The sequence below is a fragment of the Pongo abelii genome, chromosome 1 (assembly GCF_028885655.2).
Source record: "Pongo abelii isolate AG06213 chromosome 1, NHGRI_mPonAbe1-v2.0_pri, whole genome shotgun sequence".
Taxonomy (NCBI): domain Eukaryota; kingdom Metazoa; phylum Chordata; class Mammalia; order Primates; family Hominidae; genus Pongo; species Pongo abelii.
The window spans coordinates 7,836,632-7,854,244 of record NC_071985.2 but is presented as its reverse complement, the minus strand read 5'-3'; the positions used below and the strand labels follow the sequence as shown (position 1 = coordinate 7,854,244).

Sequence of the window (17,613 nt, the reverse complement as noted above, 5' to 3'; positions counted from 1 at the left end):
AAATATCATAAAGTACATACAGTGGATAGAGTATATCCACAGGGGCCTTCCTGAGACAGCACGAAGGCCCACGTCTGTCCCCTTTAGCCCCTCCCATAGTCAATCATTCTGTTGAGTTGTTCAGTCTGCATTGTCTCATCTTCTCCATGGCAAGCTTTTCTGAACAGGCCCACTACGCTTTGGCATTCTCTCCACAGTATAGCGCACTGATTGCCACACCATAGATGCTCAACAAAAGTTTGATTTGGAGATGACCTAGACCCTACAAAAGTTGTTTGTGGTCTTGCACTCACAGCATGATAACTGAGGGATAATGTGCAAGGAAAAATGTGGTTTTTTTTCTTTTTAAAAAAAGTTTATATAAATGTAAGGGATGCAAGTGTAGTTTTGTTACATGGATATATTGCCTAGTGATGAAGCCTGGGCTGTCAGTGTACCCATCTCCCAAATAGTGGACATTGTACCCGTTAAGTAATTTCTCATTCCTCATCCCCCTTGTACCCTCCCACTTTTTCAAGTCTCCAATGACTATTATTCCACTCTCTGAATCCATATGTACACATTATTTCACTCCCACTTATAAGTGAGAACATGTGGTAAGAAAAATACATGTTAGATATATCTCTGTAATGAAAGGAAAAGTAAAATAATCAGTCTCAAATTACTGGAATAATTTATGCATTTCTTCCACATGTGGCAAATATATCAACTCTCTTTAGGTATAATATACCTGACCTCATTGCTGATAGCATAAGAGCTTTAAACAAATATTTAAATTCAATACTTAGCTTTTTCTCTCATAAAATGGAACAAGATATACTAGGGTAGGGAGGACCCTTCTCACGTTCACTGCTGTATCCTCTGCACTTGCTACATAGTGTTTGCATCACAAATACTGGCTGGATGAATCAGTGAATGAATGAATGAATGGGGAGGCTGTGGATGTGAAATGTTTGATATGCCTTTTAGAGAGATATTACAGGCCTTTGAGTGACTATGGTATTTTCACCAAGCTTCTCTTTGAGCATATGACTTAGTAAGCATCTTAAAGTTCATGTTGCCAGACAGGGTGAAAGTATGAATACTTTCTTGAGCTTGGTTATTTCTAACTTGTTAGGTACAGTTATCAACAGTGATAACAGTCCAGCCTGAGCTAGATATAAACAAGAACTGTATGCCAGCTTTCAAATTGCAGTTTCCATGATAAGCTGGCTCTGTTTTGCTGCCACTGAATAGAGTGCCATTTAGCAGTGGTGAGAGTAAGAAAAAGTTGATCCTTTGGTACTAAACAGTTGAGACCTACTCAAGGGAGCTGACATTTTCAACACCACTTGAAACTTGGGCTTGGAGCCAGGAGAAAGTTTACACACAATCAAGAGGGCACTGCTGCATCTGCAAAAGCAGTTTCCTGTAGCTAGATGGTAAACCAAGAGTGATGGAGATGAGAGCACCCAAGTTCATAAAAATTCCCTAATATGTTCATTTGTAAAAGAAGAAAACAACATTGGCCAAAGAAAGATGTTCTCCTAGAAAAAGGAAAAGAAAAAAAGGAAATCCATCTTACCCTCTAGGTGAAAAACACAAATAAAATGTCTGCGGGAATATTAAATGCTTTTCCAAAATGTGCAAAACAATAAGCTTCCTACTGTCCTGGTGTGCAACGTTTGAGAGGAGGCTGGAGGAAGGAGCATCCTTGTCTATGGGCACCTGCTTCTGCCATGCTGGAGAGAAGGCAAATCTCAAAGGGTCCGGTGGTTAGGATGATTGGATAGAGAGATATCTCTATCTCAGTCTAAAGGATTGGAAGTACTACACATTCTTCCTTCAAACAGTCCACCTTTTCTGAGCACCTGTTAGCAGCCAGGCAGTGTAGTAGGAATGAGGAGATAATCAGTTAGCCAGACCACCCCTGTACTCATGGATCTTATACAAAAACAGAGGTAAAAGACAATCAACAATGGACTGATTCCATTACAATGAAGATAAGTGTTAGAAGAAGAAATAGTACTAGGAATTTACATAGTGGTGAAATCTGACCTACTTAATTCCATGAGCAGGTGACACCGAGCTGAACATTGATGTGTAAGCAGAAATTGACAAAAGGAAGCCATTGCCACCATTGATAGGAATAAGAAATAACTATTTCCCAAATTCTTTATGTTATCAAATTATTCTCCACACGGGTGTTTTGGCTTTGCTTTTTTAAATTCTGAAGTCTGAAGTTTCAGAAACTACATTGTAATTGAAAATAGGTACTCCCCTTTTTTCTTCTCTGATCCTTTCATTAAAAATTCTCATGATCTTTTTATGTTACTTATTTGGACCTTAAAATATATAAAAATATGTGTGGTTTTTGCTTGCAGAAGGCACACTTGGGATCTGAAGCAGCAATAATTATGAACTAACAATACAAAGGTTGGTTGGCTCTGATGAGGAACTCCAAGGACCTTAAAATTCACTTATGTCAAGAGGGGAAAAGGAGGAATCTACGATAGCAAAATAAAACCCTTGTACAGGATACACGCACGTGCACACGTGCACTGAGAGAAAATGAGAGTTGTAGGGGGCTGTAGGATCCTGACCATCTCCTGCCTACAGTGAGAGGTTCATAGAGATTAAAGAGATTGCTCAGGTTGTCCAGCTTGGAAGTGACAAAGGCTGGGAGTGCTGAATACTGGAATGTAATGGAATCCATCTACAGGTAAAAAGCCTATGGCAACAACTAGAGGGAGAGGTAAGGTCTCTGAAGTGGCAGGCAATTGGTATGGAGCCTGAAAGCCCAGGACAGAGTTTTATTTGCTTTCAAGAGCAAATAGGCTCACACTTATAATCCTAGCACTTTGAGAGGCTCAGATGGGAGGATGGTTTGAATCCAGAAGTTCAGAGCCAGCCTGGGACACACAGTGAGACTCTGTCTCTACAAAAAAAAAAAAAAAAAAAGAACAATTAGCTGGGCATGGTGCTGTGCACCTGTAGTCCCAGAGGCTGAGATGGGAGGTTTGCTTGAGACCAGGAGGCTAAGGCTGCAGAGAGTGAGCCATGATTGCTCCACTGCATTCCACTGCACTCCTAGGTAACACAGCAAGACCTTGTGTCACCTCCAAAAAAAAAAAAAGCCTTAACAAACAGAAGTGAAGGTACCCTGAGGGAATATTCTATTTGGCTGGGGACTCCTTATCATTATTTTACTTAGTGTTGCAGCAGACTGTGTTTTCTGAAGGTAGGTGTTCCCCCTCAATCTCTCTCATCCCACCGGCCCTTCTCCAATGTGACCTTGCCATTCCTCCATCAAGAGGGGAACTCTAACTTGCCTCCCTCTTTGGATCTAGGCTACCTTATGAGTTGCTGGTCACCAACAAGAGGTGGTGGTGGAAGTGGCACTGAGTGACTTCTCAGGCTATGCCAGAAACGCCATGGGGCTTGTGCTTGATTCTTTTGGGACACTGGCTCTGGGGAAGCCACTGACCACGGCAGGTGACTCACTAGCCTGACGCTGCTATTTTGAAAAGGCCACATGTTGATGCTCTAGTCAACAGAGCATCAGGTGAGCCCAGTGTTCTGTCCACCCCGGCCACAATGCCAAAACACGTGAATGAGGAAACCTCTGTAGAAGTGATCTCCTTCCAGCCATTTACGTTTCCACCTGAGCCCCCAGAAATCATGGAGCTAAAATAACATGGCCTGTCTAAATTGCTAACACACAGAAACCTACACATAACAAAATCACATAAATATAGATAAAATCCACTAGGTTAAAAGGAGCTTGTTACACAGAAAAAAAATGACTGAAATAAATGTTATATTATGTTTCTATAAAGGTTACTATGGGCATTGAGCCCACTGAACAGATGAGAAACCCAAGGTACAGAGAGATAAACCCAATTAGATGATAGAATCATAAGTAGAATCTTACAAATGCAGCAATAAAATGATCATAAAAGTACATGTGAGGACACTGACATTCATAGAAAAATGACTTGGATCCAGATGCACAGTTAATAAAGGCAGATCCAGGAAAAGAGCTTAGATTTCCTGAAGAGTGCTGGAGTCTGAAGCTCTTTCCAAAATATTAGATCAAGCACGGGGTAGTTAAAAAAAAAATCACATGCTTTGGCATCAGATCTGGGCTGATTATATCCCTGAGGTAATTTTACTTTATGCCTGGGTGCCCCTATCTTTAAATAGAAAGAAAACAGAGAAAGAAAAATATGAATAAAACAATGAAATTTGGAACAGGCTTGTAGTTTAATAGGATCGTACTAATGTTAATTTCCTGGTTTTGATTATTCAACTATGATTACATGAAATGCTAATAGCAGCAGCAGCTGAGTGAGGGGTAAATAGGAAACCTCTGTACTATTTTTGCAACTTTTTGTAAGTCTAAAATTAGATCAAAATAAAAAATTAAAAAGAAAAAAAAAGAAGGAAAAACCATACCTAACTTGTGGGGTTTTAAAAAACAAAGTTGGAAAATGCAATGCCTGGTACTTTAAAAAGATTTCAGATATAATTCTCCTCTGCTACCCTCATTCCAACTTTCTGATAAAGCCAGAACAGATGGCCCACTGACTTCTGGTTCAGGCCTTGCTCCCCAAGAAAAAGTCCCCTCATACTGCAGGTATATGCCAGCACTTTGCAGCTAGAACACTTCTGAGAAAATGAATTGAGGAAGCAGATGATGGGAAACTTCCCACGGTAGTGAAATCTCTAAACCTCTTCTCTGACCTTTGAATTCTTGGCAGGCACAAGCTACGTTCTTGCCAAGAGTCCTCACGCGTGTAGCTTCCACATCTCCTCGCCCTCATTTACAGGGTAGACTTCCTCCACACTCCAGTCATCCGGTGCCATCTGTCTGTGGCCATGAACTAGCTGAAAGCTCTCCGAAACCGCCTTCTCAAGCTAATTGAGCTGCTCTAAATATCTAAAGAGACAGAAATGGGGTTATATCAGAGATGGTTTAATAAAATATTGAAAGAGCTTTTTTCTAATGGTGTAGTAGTCCACTTCCTTCTTTCCTCCCCCAGGGAAATATGCATCTTATCAGTTTATTATCCGAATTGAACTTAACTGGTCTGGGAAATCGGCCACACCGTCGTGGGAGAGTGAAGGAGAAATTTCCGGGAACTGATCAGAACTATTTTAAAATCATTTTGCCAGTGCAAATCTTGAAATTCCAGGAACATTCATAAAACTTATCTATGAAGATAAAGACTGAACATAAAGAATAGCAATGGGCTTGGCCTCCTACCTTAAAACCATAGAGATTGACTATGTTAAAATATATTATTGAGGATCTATAACAGGAAACAGATAACCTTGGAAGCTATTGCACCAGTCAGCTTCTGGCTACAAGAGGATGAGTCCATCAGTTCACAAAACCAATGACTTCCATCAATTTATATTTAAGTTTTTTTTTTCACTGAATAATTCTGTCCTTCTAATATGAATCTGACTTTTCTAACCTTGCCTTATATTTCTTGGAAATTCCTACTTAATATGAGTCCATATAATCAGAAAACATGATTAATTTTGGGGCACAAAAACTCACTTTTATTTATTTATTTATTTATTTATTTATTTATTTATTTATTTATTTGAGACACAGTCTCACTCCATAGCCCAGGATGGAGTGCAGTGGTGCGATCTCGGCTCACTGAAACCTCCGCCTCCCAGGTTCAAGCGATTCTTGTGCCTCAGCCTCCTGAGTAGCTGGGACTACAGGTGTGTGCCACCACATCTGGCTAATTTTTGTATTTTTAGTAGAGAGTGGGTTTCACCAAGTTAGTCAGTCTGGTCCTGAACTCCTGACCTCAACTGATCTGCCCACCTTAGCCTCCCAAAGTTCTGGGATTACTATCATGAGCCACCATACCCGGCCAGGGCACAAAAACTAATTTTTCTACAAACAACTGCTGGGTATGCCACGGGGCCCATCAACAAGGAAGCCCACTTTGACTCACAGTTCTGTGCTCTGAGTGAGCAAAAACATTAACCTCAAGGCCTGTACAATGCCTGAGCATTTTCTGAATCATTAAGTACAATGACACAGGCAAGGAGAGGACAGGAAGAAGGCTGGCACCAGGCCCCCTTCACCCTAGTGTTCTGTCCTAGGACCGTGAGTACAGCTGCAGTCTTAGGTGTGCTTGTAGGTCGGGAGGAGGCAGGAAGCTTGGGAAGGAAACAGACACTTTGGTTGTCCCCATATTGCTTCTGGACCCCTCATGGTGCTCTAAGAAGGAGAGAGCAAATTTGTCTACTGAGAGGGACATTGTAGTGGACATCAAGATGCAACTTATTGCTTTATAAATTTATATTTCCTCATCTTTTCAAGTTTTACCTCTGATCATGATAACTCTGTTGGTTGTTGGTCGCACTCCCTCCTATTACCCTTGACTAGTCTAGAAATCACTCCTCCCTAAGTTCTCTACCCTTTTCTCCTTTTCTTTAGGCCAAAATGTTCTCAAGTTGCCTTTGATGAAACTAGATCTGAAATGACTTCTAGTTGATTAATTTGTTCATACAATATACTGTGAAACTGGGCAAGAGATGATATAAACACTCCTTGAAGCTAGCTGGGGAGGACTCTGCCACTGTTTTTTCATTTTACAAAATGAAAGAGCATCTATTTATAGCTTTTGATGACATAGTCTATTTGATAAAAATTAATAGTATCCCCTAGTTCTAATAAAAAATTTATTTATTATGACAATATCTTTATAAATGTGGAGCGTCTTCCTCTTAATGATTTTCTGGAACTCTAGTGGTAAGATCACATTTTGATTCATGCTAACCCTGGGAGATCATTGAAAACCAGAACAGAGCAGCCTGATTAGGTGATTGTTTATAATGTAGACCAAGAATATGCCTTCTGAGAGTTATTTCACATCTTAGGGAGACAGTAAGATGTGATCTACTTTTACAAATAATATAGTGATTAAATAAAGACAGGTATAAGAGAGAGAACATGCTACTCAGAACAGTGCACAATTGAAAACTTATGAATTGTTTATTTCTGAAATTTTCCACTTAATATTTTCAGATCACAGTTGACCACAAGTAACTGAAACTGTCAAAAGCGAAAGTGCCAACAAGGGACTGGGGTTGTGGAGGGTCAGGGGGACTACTGTATCTGCTTTCTTTTCCTATAGATTTGTCTGTTCTGGCCATTTCATATAAATGTAATAATACAATATATAATCTATGAAGTCTGACTTCTTTCACTTAGAATTATGCTTCCGAGGTTCCTTCATTTTGTAGCACACCAGATAGTTTGCTCCTTTTTGTTGCTGAATAATATTCTATTGTATGCATATGGCCCATTTTGTTTAGTCACTCACCGCTTGATGGACATTTGGATTGTTCGTATCTTTGGCGACTGTGAATAATTCTGCTATAAATATGTTGGTACATATATTGGGGTGGATATATATTTTCAATGCAGCTTAGGTAAATGCCTTAAGGATTCATTTTTCTCTACATCTTCACCAACATTTGTCATTGCCTTTCTGATGATAGGTTTTCTAGTGGAGGCGAAGTGGTATCACACTATGGTCTTAATTTGTGACTCCTTAATGACAAGTGATATTGAGCATCTTTTCACGTGTTTATTTGCCATCTGTATGTCTTCATTGGCTAGTATCTGTTCAGGTCTTTTCCCACTTTTTAAAAAAAGTTTGTTTGTTTGTTTGTTTCAGACACAGTTTCACCCTGTCACCCAGGCTGGAGTGCAGTGGCACGATCTCAGCTCACTGCAACCTCCACCTCCTGGGTTCAAGTGATTCTCCTGCCTCAGCCTCCTGAGTAGCTGGGATTATAGGCGCACACCACCATGCCTGGCTAATTTTTGCATTTTTAGGAGAGACAGGGTTTTGCCTGTTGGGCAGGCTGGTCTCAAACTCTATAGGCATGCACCACCACGCCTGGCTAATTTTTGTATTTTTAGTAGAGACAGGGTTTTGCCATGTTGGGCAGGCTGGTCTCGAACTCCTGACCTCAAGCGATCCACCCACCTTGGTCTCTCAAAGTGCTGGGATTACAGGCGTGAGCCACCATGCCTGGCCTCTTTTCCCATTTTCTAATCAGTCATTTGTCTTATTGAGTTGTAAGATCCCTCTGTGTATTCTGAATACATGTCTTTATCAGATAAATGATTTGCAAATATTTCCTCTCAAGATATGGCTTGGTTGTTTTCTTAACAGTATCTTTTGAAGAGCAAAAGGTTTTAATTTTGACAAAGTTCAGTTTATCAATGTTTCTTTTATAGATTATGGTTTTGGTGTTATATCTAAAAACTCATTGCCTAACTCAAGATCACAAAAATTTTCTACCATGTTTTCTTTTAGACGTTTTATAACTTTTGCTCCTCTGCTTAGTTCTATTAGTCATTTTGAGGTAATTTTATGTATAGTGTAAGGTAAGGATTTAAATTCACTGCTTTTTGTATGGATATATAATTGTCCCAGCACTATTCGTTCAAAAAACAATGCTTACCCCCTTTGAATTGCCTTTACACCTATGTTGAAAACCAACTGACCATACATATAAAGGCTTATTTTGGGATCTCTTCTGTTCCATTGTTGTGTATGTCTATTCTCTCTCTCTCTCTCTCTCTTTCTCTCTCTCTTTTGAGATGCCAGAGTGCAGTGGTGAGACAGTAGCTCAGTGCACCCTTGGACTCCTGGGCTTAAGTGATCCTCCCACTTCAGCCTCCTGAGTAGCTGGGACCACAGGCTTGAGACACTGTACTCAGCTAATTCAGCTAATTTTCAATTTTGTTTTGTTTTGTTTTGTTTTTTTGTCGAGAAGGGATCTCATTTTATTGCCCAGGCTGGTCTCAAACTCCTGGCCTCAAGCAATCCTCCTGTCTCAGCCTCACAAAGTGTTGGGATTACTGGTGTGAGCCACTGCACTGGGCTTATATGTCTATTAAGCCAAAACCACATTGCCTGATAAATGTAAGCTGGTCATAAGTTTTGAAACGAGTGGTGTAAATCCACTAACTTTCTTCTCTTTCGAAGTTGCTTGGCTGTTCTAGGTCATTTCCATTTCCATATATATTTTAGGAGCAGTTTGTCAATTTCTGGAAAAAAAAAAAAAGGCCTGGGGGGAGCTTAGATAGGGATTGGGTTGAATCTGCAGATCCGCTGCAGAATGACAGTCTTAACTACATAGAATCTTCCTATCTGTGAACACATAATGTCTCTCCATTTCTGTAGATCTTTAATTTTTCACATCCATGTTTGTAGTTTTCAGTGTGTACTTCTTGCACTTCTTTTCTTACATTTATTCCTAAGTGCTTTGTACTTTTTGATGCTATTTTTATTGTTATATTGTCCATTGCTAGCATACAGGATTAAATTATTGTAGTTTTGTAGGTCATTGGCTTATATAAAAAATCTTATTATCTTTTTACAGGAATCATATGGTGACATGAAAAGGGTTCCATAATATAGTCCCCACCTGCTACTCCAGCATCACTCCCCAGCACCCGTAACTCAGAATGTATGTTTCCCTAGCACTGAACTTCTAAAAATTGATCCATGTTAGATGTACATATTTTCAGGGTCCATGTGATAATTTCATACATTTACATAATCAAATCAGGGTAACTTGGATATTCATCACCTTAATTATTTACCATTTCTTTATGCTAGGGACATTCAAATTATTATCTTCTAGTTATTTTGAGATGTACAATCAGCTAATATTAACTCTATTAACTTTACTGATCTATGGAACACCAGGTGTTAGGTCTTCTTTCAAGCTGTGTATCTGTACCCATTAATCAACTTCTCTTCCCTCCTCCACACTACCATTCCCAGCCTCTGGTAGCCACCAAACTACTCTCTATCTTCATGAGATCCACTTGCTAGCTCTCATAGTCTCACATATGAGTGAAAACATGTGATATTTGTCTTTCTGTGCCTGACTCACTTCCCTTAACATAATGACCTCTAGTTCTATCCATGTTGCTGCAAAGGACAGGATTTCATTCTTTTTTTATGGCTGGGTAATATTCCATTGTGTACATCTACCACATTTTTCTTATCCTTTCACCCACTGATGAACACTTAGGTTGACTCCACATTTTGGCTATTGTGAGCACTGCTGCCAAGTACATGTGAGTGAGGATATTGCTTCAATATATTGATGTCATTTCTTTTGGATATATACTTAGTAGTGGGATTGCTGGATCATACGGTAGTTCTATTTTTTAGTTTAGTTTTTTTTTTTTTTAAGGAAACTCCATACTGTTTTCCACAGTGGCCGTACTAATTTACATTCCTACTAGCAATGTATGAGGGTTCCCCTTTCTCCACATCCTCACCACCATCTGTCATTCCCTCTTTTTTATTTTAACTGGGATGAAATTATATCTCACTTTGGCTTTGATTTGCATTTCTTTCATCGTGAGCACTGAACTTTCGGCAGTACCCTGCAACCTTATGATGTTTTTACTTAAATTTAATTTCAGCCTCAAGTCTCAGTTTATGCATTACCTCATCCTAGAAGCCTTTCCCATTTTCTCTCTACTTGCGCTACGCTGCATACACTGGGGAATGCATGTGTGCATGGACACTGTCATTTCTATACCAAATTTTAACTAATTACTTACATGTTCATCTGGAGAAACCTGTGTCACCATGTATAGCAAAACCTGCCAGTTGTTTATCGATATCCATCTTCTCTTTCCAAAACAATAGAACCGCTAATTTTTTGCTAGGCATAAAGCAAAAGAAATAAAGACCATATTTCCAGCCCCCCTTGACATTAAATGCAGTGGTATGATTATCTTGCATCCAGTGAGAGAAGCTCATCGGGCAGCTCCCAGAAACCTTCCCTCAAAAACAGCCAATGCATATCTTGTTTTTCTTTTTCTTTTTTTTTCTCCTTCTTGCCAGTTAAACCAGATCTGCTAAATGAGGCTAGACCAGCCAAAGTGAAGTGACTGTGGGAACAGAGACCCACATGGGGCAAAGCAACAATGGGAGGGGAGCTTGGGTCTCCATATCCCACCCTGGTCTGCCTACTTCTGGGCTTTCCATGAGAAAGACACATAATTCTCCCTGCTTTAGGCTGTTATTTTCATGGGTCTCTCTTACCTGTTGCCAAACTTAGTCGAAAGAGGTTTATACCACATCCTATTGCATCCTCAGTACCTGGTGCTGTGCCAAACACATAGTAGTTACTTAATTGATGTTTGCTAATTTACTGCAAAGGGATAGCAAAAGTTAAAAAAAAAAAAAAAAGGAAAAAAAAGCTTTATGGAATATTACCTTCGAATCCATCCTGCTCCACATGGTTACCAAATCTCTTTCCAGGGTAATAAAATCATAACATTTTAGGCATACAATTTGGCCTTCAAAGGCCTCCCAGCTTTTTAAATCCAATTTCTATTCTAATTTATTCATCATGATGTTAATAAGATGTTTGGTTTTTCATGTAGAAGGAAAAGCAAATTTATACAATGATTCCATGGATATTCAAGAGACAGAAGGCCTGTAATTGACTATAATAATAGATCTCACAAAATCATAAAACTGATAGTAACAATGGGGTTCAAGCAATTAAACAATTTTGATTCCACAGATGAAAAAGCTGATGTTCAGAGAGGTGACACAACTAATTCCAGGCCACACAAACATTGAATGGCAGATCTGATGTCAGAACCCAGATCATCTGACTTCCAACTTGGTACTCTCAGAATCAGTTAGAGTGCCTTTGGTTGTCAAGAGCAGACTAACTAACACAAGCAAAAATCCTTTTAAAATCTTAGAATTTACAGGATCCAAAGCTTGGAACAGGCAGGAACCAGGCAGCTCTGTTCCTGCCTGGTTTCCATGGCAATATCAGCTACAGAGCTCATACTGATTTAGCTGACGGAATGAATGAATAAACTCCAACAACGGTTATTGTTCTGTTTTTCATTCTGATTGTAGAATGCTTTTTCTTTTCTATTCTTTTCTTTCTCTTTCTTTCTTTCTTCTTTTCTTTTTCTTTCTTTCTTCCTTTCTTCTTTCTCTTTTCTCTTTTTTCTTTTTTTCTCTTTCTCTCTCTCTTTCTTTCTCTCTCTTTCCCTCTCTCTCTCTTTCTCTCTCTCCCTTCCTTTCCTTTCCTTTGCTTTCCTTTCTTTTCCTTTCCTTCCCTTCTCTTTCTCTCTCTCTCTCTCTTCATTCCTTTCCACCATTATTCTTTGCTTACTGAATCTGCTTCCCAGAACAGTGGCTGATGAGAAGCCTAGGCACCAATTTTCTCATTCCCATTTCCCTCAACCTAATATAGGGAGTGAGATACAAGGGCGAATCCCTAGAAGATGCACTTTGAGAAAGAGAGAGAGAGAGAATGAGAAAGACAGACAGAGACAGAGGAGAGTAGAGAGTAAGAGTTAGTTCTCTGGCTTTCCTGGCTTCCTCTCATTTTCTGTTTTTTATATGCATTTTATTTGTTTACATGATTTTAAAGTCTGCAGTTCGAGACTATGAGATGACAAGGAGAGAACTGAAGGCCAAACTTTTGAGAATACTTGAAGGGAAAGTTACCAAGTGCCTGAGTCTTCTACGATATCACTGAGCAAATGACGACGCCCCCCCCCCCCATATTTTAGAAACAAATAACTGAATGCATGCATACCATAAAGGAAGATGAGTACACACATGTAAGCACTTAGAGAAACGAGAAACCACCTTGTATTTTTATCTGGAAACTAATAAAAAGCAAAATGCATCCAGGAATATTATATGACATGCAATTTCACAATTCAAGGTTTTTCTTTTTCAGTGTGTAGAGTTAGCCATAAAGCAAATTTACAGATACTGAATGACCTAGTTAAATCTTCCACGGATGCTAATATCTCCGTTAACACCTTGTAGCTTGACTCTAAGGACTTCTGTGCACCCATCACATGTATAGTATGGTGTTTATTTCTTGATTTTATATTTTTAATATATAAACACATTGGTTATAGACAAGAAAGACCTTCTGTCTTATTAAATGACTCACATGATTTGCCTCGAAACCACAAGCTAAGTCAAACTTGTGCTAAGCATAGTTTAATCTGACAGAATATAAAGATTCTAGGACAAATCAAACCCAAGTGAAAGTTTCCAGTTTTACTGTCACACCCAAGTTCGATAAAGAAGCAATATGAGCTTGAATTAAACTTGCAGCTGAGAACGGTTAAAACTTGAATATAGTATTGAGCAGAAAGAAAACTTTCCATGGATCAAGGACTCAACATAATTCTAGGATCTATAAAAAAAAATCCATCTGATCTTCAATGTGTGTACATTCTAGGAGTAAAACCTATGCTTTGTTAATATTACAAAGTAAAGCAATCTTCTTTCTTCCCAACAGCATTGCTTTGCCCATTTTAGTCTGTTACGTGGCATTATCCATGAAGAGCAGGACAAGGGAAATGTACAGCAAGCACTTGTTAATGGTCTTTGGAGAAAATGATTTAAGTGCACAGACAAATGCTGGGTCAAAGGTGATTGTGCAAGCCAGAGAAGGAAGAAAAGAAAATATTTTTTAAAATTAGCCAATAATCCATTTATAAGGACAACAAAAAATAGAAGCTTAATAACTTTTTGCCATATTACTAAAACATGTAAGAATTACACGTGACTTCTGGAACACAAAATTCTTAATCCCAGGTCAGAATAATTAATTCAAAACTAATTTGTTTTCAGAGAACATATCTAAGAAATAATAAAATGTAGGGTCTCAGCTCACATCCACCCTTGCTCAGATGAATGATCATAAACATGGTCCTAGGCAGGCCATAGGTTCTGCCTGGCCAAGGGCTTTGTGCACAGGACCATATACCACAAGCAGTGAGTTATTTCAAACTCCAGCTATGGGACCAGAAACTCCTTAGGAGTCCGCACCAGAATGTCTAGAGGGGCAAGTATATTTAAGAAGCATATTTTACGCTTAAAAAAAAATTAACCACAGAAACTGAGATTCCACCAAACTTCCTTGATACAAGGGAATACACAGAAGTTAAACTGTAAAAGTTTTATTGAAGGACTTAATTTTTTAAATTAAGCCATGTAATTTAAAAAATGAGACTTTTAAAATAATGTTGAGAAACACACCCTTCACCAGAAGAAGAAAGGGGAGTGTGGCCAGGGAACCAGAGCAGTTCCACCTGTACCTGGTTTATGCAGTGCATTTCTGAATATTGTCTTCGAGGAAAGGTTAGGACAGGAGAAAGCCTCCAGACACCACCGTTCAAGTATAATTTGAACCAGGAAAGCTGTCAGTGCAGCTTTTTACTGTGTTCTAGAATCCTTTGGGAAATAAATCTTTTCTTGGGTTCCTCTGAGAATTCCGACTGAGGCAAAACCAGATTTATCAGGGGTTTTGCAGATATCCTGAAATAAACAGTCTCTCAGCATGAGTCTAAAACTCCATCCGCCAAGACCGTCCCTGGGACTAAGCCCTGAAGCTGAGCGATCACTTGCTTCCTCTGCTCCTCTCTCATAAGAATTCCTTCCCTCAAAGGCCTCACAGGCTAGATAGGGAGGCAGACACACCAGAGAGACAACAGTGAAGCATGCAAAGTGCTGTGAGGAAGTGTTGTGCAGATATTGTAGAAGCTCAGATTGGGAATGCCCAGGGCTGACCAACCCAGACAGTCTTTTATACTGGACATGTGTGTGGGTACATGCATATAGAAATTTGGGGAGGAGAAGAAAAAGAAATAAAAGGAAGTAATAGTGGCTGCAACTTCTGCCTACAGATACTATGACTTGTATAGGTAATGCTTTTGTGACTATCACTTGGCCTTGCTTGCAACCCACCATCTGAGTCCTGCTAACTGAGGACCAACTACTTTGGAACAAGCTACACTGTGCCACCAAAACAGACCTCAACAACACCTTTATTACATACACAATTGCCCCAAGAATTTTTATAAATACTATTTTCCTTTGCGGCAACTTTACTCGCCCTCTCTCTCTTTTTCCTTTTAAAATTTTTAGGGGAGTTTCACTCTGTCACCCAGGGCTGGAGTGCAGTGGTACAATTATAGCTCACTGTAGCCTCAAACTCCTGGGGTCAAGTGATCCTCCTGCCTCGGCCTCCTGAGTGGCTAGGATTACACATGTGTGTCACCAGTCCCAGCTACTAAGCTACTAACCCTCTCTTAAATACAATCTACTAAATCTATTGAATGATCCAGGAAGAAACAATATGAAAAATAAAATAAAATTAAGAATTTCACAAAGCAAATATATGTATAATGTCTAGAAGAATCAAAGATGGAAAGACAATATGGTAATTTGACACTAAAGAGCCTGATGAACTTTTTGATTTGTTATAAAACATTTTAAAATTTTCCTTCAATATTTAATTGGCCAATGAGTCTCCAAATAGCTATTGCCTCTCTCTCTCTCTCTTTTTTTTTTTTTTTTTTTTTTTTTGAGATAAAGTCTTGCTCTGTTGCCCAGGCTGGAGTGCCCTGGTGCGATCTCAGCTCACTGCAACCTCCGCCTCCCAGGTTCAAGCTATTCTCCTGCCTCAGCCTTCTGAGCAGCTGGGACTACAGGTGTGTGCCACCACGCTCGGCTAATTTTGTGTATTTTTAGTAGAGACGGGTTTCATCATGTTAGCCAGGATGTTCTCGATCTCCGGACCTCGTGATCTGCCTCCCACGGCCTCCCAAAGTGCTGGGATTACAGGTGTCAGCCACTGCGCCCGGCCCTCCCTCTCTCTAACTCTTAATCCACATTGCCATGCATTGGTTCCCTGCTATTAACCTCTTTGGTTCTAATCTAGATGACGGCATCTGCTGGTCGGTGTCCTGGTCCAATGCGGATCCCATCCAGCATGCTCTCCACCCTACATGCAGAGGAGTCTTTGTAAATTACAAATCTCATCATGTCCCCGCTTCACTCAAACACTTAGATATCTTCCCCAAACAGCCTTTCAGGATAAAATCCAAACTTTTTAGCCCTCCATAATCTGACTCTTTTCTTGCTACTTGCTCAATTTGGGACATGTACTCTGGACAAATGAACTGTGTCATACCCCAAGCACGTCATGGTCTTGTGTGCCTTCATCTTTTTTACTCTCTACTCCTTACCAGGGATGAACTGCCTCCCATTCTCAGTCTAGATCCATGGTTCTCAAGGTTCTCAAGGGAACAGTGGCAACAGCAGCAAATGGGACATGTCAGAAATGCAAATGATCAGGCTTCATCTCAGATCTCCTGAGTCAGAAATTGTGGAGAATGGACCAGCAATCTGCAAATAAGGACTGTAGATCTTATACCACAGAAAAGTTACGCAGCGTGCAAAGAACTAGCGTGCCATCGATGACTTCTTTGCCTGCAGTTCAGCAAATATGCAGCAGAAGTGAAGACCACTAGGTCACTTAGTCAAGCTATTCATAAAACAGAAGTGGCTCAAGGAGAATAAATGGAGTATACGCAGGGACCCCTGTAGCTTGAGGAGTCAGATAGACATTATAGAAACAGAGACTGTCAGTGACCCAGGGGTCCAGGAGGTCAAATAGTCCAGTCTCATCAAGTCACAGAGGATAAACAGGAGTCCTGGAAAGGTGAAATGACTTACTCAGTGTGAGACAGATGGCCAAGAGAACACTGAAACCAAAGTGTTTTAGAAGGAAAAAGCTGCATGGTAAAAACAGCTGAGTCATCTGATGGACACTGACACAGGCAAGTGCCTCGGTGGGCACCCAGGCAGAATGAGAAGCACGACATGTTTGTTCTTAATAACTCAGTGGACTGATCCTGCAGTCTAGGCACCCTGCTGACAGGAAGAAGCAACGACTCAGTTAGACTTACGTGGATCTGACCAGCACTGGACGTCAGCAGTAGATAGGTTTGATGGAGCTGGAAAGTTTATCCTTTAAAAATGGCCACAAATATTACACTTATAAATATGTATGTGTGTGGGTATAGAAACATTACTTGTAAAAAATGAAACCTGTTAGATTAGATCAAACTAGGTTGCTGCTTCTAAGGTAGTGAACGTGTAAGAGAGTAAACCTCATAGAAACATGAGGCTGCCCAATGCATGTGTACCTGTTGGTGTTGTGTGCACATATTTCATCATATACATATAGTTAGAAATTGTATGTATAATTAAAAACATAATCAATCATAACATTAAACAGTGAAATTATTACATCATAATGTTAATCATAACATGGAGCAATTAAACTACAGTGTTTTATGACATATAGTTTTAAATTATAACATTAAAAATATAGGTAAAAAGGGCTAGGATCGGGGAGCAAATATTAAAGTAAATAAATCACTGCCCTACTCCCTGAGCCCTTTCTGCTCATATTTTGCACTCTTCTGAGGACTGGTGTTGGCCTCCCAGGCTTCGGGACAACCCGACATCAAGATGCCTTTAGGTTCTTTCTGATAGCTGCTGTTGCTTCTTCATCACAGAGAGTTCATTTGCCCTCCTCGGGAGGCCAGAGCTAATTAAGAAGAGAACAGCCCAGGTTCACTCTCCCCACCCTCCTCATCAGCTAGAACTGCCTGTTTGCTGCCCTCCAGGTCTTCTGCAGTGACACCCCCTGCCTTCCTCCAGAGAGTGAGGAAACCATCACTAGAGGGTGAGGTCTCAGCACAGA

At 39.9% G+C, this 17,613-nt stretch overlaps 1 protein-coding gene across 6 annotated transcripts in view; it reads right to left on the bottom strand.

Moving 5' to 3' along the window:
- RGS7 (regulator of G protein signaling 7) overlaps positions 1 to 17,613 on the bottom strand; it is a 610,179-nt gene that overhangs the window by 473,881 nt on the left and 118,685 nt on the right. The gene's annotated exons all lie outside the window — the stretch shown is intronic.